This window comes from Mustela putorius, unplaced genomic scaffold (assembly GCF_011764305.1).
Source record: "Mustela putorius furo isolate JIRA1106 unplaced genomic scaffold, ASM1176430v1.1 tig00003836_pilon_pilon_pilon, whole genome shotgun sequence".
NCBI classification, from domain to species: Eukaryota; Metazoa; Chordata; class Mammalia; order Carnivora; family Mustelidae; genus Mustela; species Mustela putorius.
In genome coordinates, this window is record NW_025421989.1 from 29828844 (window position 1) to 29830774 (window position 1931).

Here is a 1931-nt window from a genome sequence, read left to right on the forward strand (position 1 = left end):
TTGTTTATAGTTTTTTAACTTAGAACCTGCTAATGTTTTATGTATTTGGAAGGTAACATTAAATTTTAAAAAGAGAGACAATCCCTAAAATAAAAACCAAATTGAAACTCACTAATGTTATTTTATATAAAATTGGTAGCATAATGGCATGGATATTTATCTCAATTAACTTAAAAATAGAATTTTGACTGAATATACTCCTAAGTGGATCCAAAAATAAAGATCACTAGATCTTTAATTGCAGCTACTGGGCTTGTTATTAAGTTTAATGTTAGTATAGTTTTAAAACTATTATGAGCATATACACATACTCCACTACACACAAAATAGATTACAGCATATATGTTATTATACTAGTATCACTAGGAACCACGATTTTCAGTATAAAAGACAAGATCAAGATATAAATCAAACAAATTAAATAAAATCCTATAACTTCAATTTAAATTTGCAGTTTTATGAATTTGTAGTTTATTTACTTACTTTTTTTGGAACTTTTTTTCTGCCAACTTTATATTCCATCTTCTATTTAAGAGCCCATGAAAGAATAGCCTAAGACCACTCAGGGGATGTTCATTCCGTGGCATGAGCAGTGGAGGCTGCAGACCAGTCTTCAGTGGGGATGGTGGGCTGCATTGCTCCAGTCTTCAGGAGGGAACCAGTGGCAGGCACCTGCGTGCCTTCAGAAAAGAACGCAACGTGAAGTTTAGGTACAGTAATTCAGGTGCTAGAGAGCTCTTTTCACCCTGAAATTCCTTCTGGTTCACAGATTTTTAGCAGCGGTACTCTCTTCAATCTCCTCAGGATCTCTGCGGAAGTAGAGATCCATTAGAGATCCAATAGGACTGAGGGCGGGTGCTCCCGGGAAATAGTGCCGCACATGCGCAGAATCTCCGCGCACAGAATTCGCCGCACCAGACCCACCGAGCAGGCGTTTATTGTTGTGTGAGGACACCACATCCACATAGCACAGAGAAGAATCTGTGTTAACAGACTAATGGTTGGCAAGTTAACTTAAGACGCCACGGTAAGAAGCTTGTGCTCAGCTCTGGGATATAGTAACTTCTGGAAGTTGCAGCTCCCAGAAAGAGGCCTGGACCTGATTAGTGAAGTTTTCGGGAGTAATGTGGCCAACAGTAGAAGTGGCCCCACCGGCAACTGCAACTTAAAGCACAGCCCACTGGCCAGTATTCTTGAAGGATATGATACCGAGCATCAGCTGGATTTTCAGTGGCAACAGCGGAAGAAACTGCCGAAAGAAGGTTCTCCCTGATTCTCTTCAGATCTGTGAAGTAGATGCCATCACTTTTCCTTTTGTACATGGTCTGTTTCATTTGGATGTCAAGCTTGGTGACACCTAAGTGGGTTCCTGCTGCAAGGAATTTAAGGACATTCTCCTTCTTAATTTTTGGGATGTCACGGGGTCCGGACATAGCAAACATTTACCTTTCTCACAGGCACCTAGGACAATGTTGTATGGACTCCTGTCTGAGCAGCAGGAAAAGGTAGAATTTACTTTTTTTTTTCTAAGATAAATTAAATGCATATCTCTTAGGCCCCTACTAAAATGCTCAAAAACGGTGATAGCCCAGTAGAAAATGCAAACGTACCACCGAGATATAATTTCCAAATATTATTTTCCACTGAAAGGAAGTACCAGGGCTCCTTGAAGATATATCTGATTCTAAACTGTGATCAAAAATATCTAAGTTGAGCCTAGTCATCTTGTCATTTCTGAAATCCTGTACCTAAACTCTATCACAGACTACAAAAGGACACAGGAGGCAAGATGAAGAGACCACCATTAGCTGAAGATAGAACAATTTGAGGTTCAAAAAGAAGAATAAATACTGAGATGTAACTGTTAGGGCCAATTTAATGTTAAAACCTGTTTAACTATTAGGGCCTGCCTAGCCAGAGCAACTCCATAT

General features: G+C 39.5%; 1 pseudogene; it reads right to left on the bottom strand.

The window, feature by feature from the left end:
• Positions 1-573: 573 nt before the first annotated feature.
• LOC101672061 lies at positions 574-1433 on the bottom strand (annotated as a pseudogene).
• Between the last annotated feature and the right edge of the window lie 498 nt (positions 1434-1931).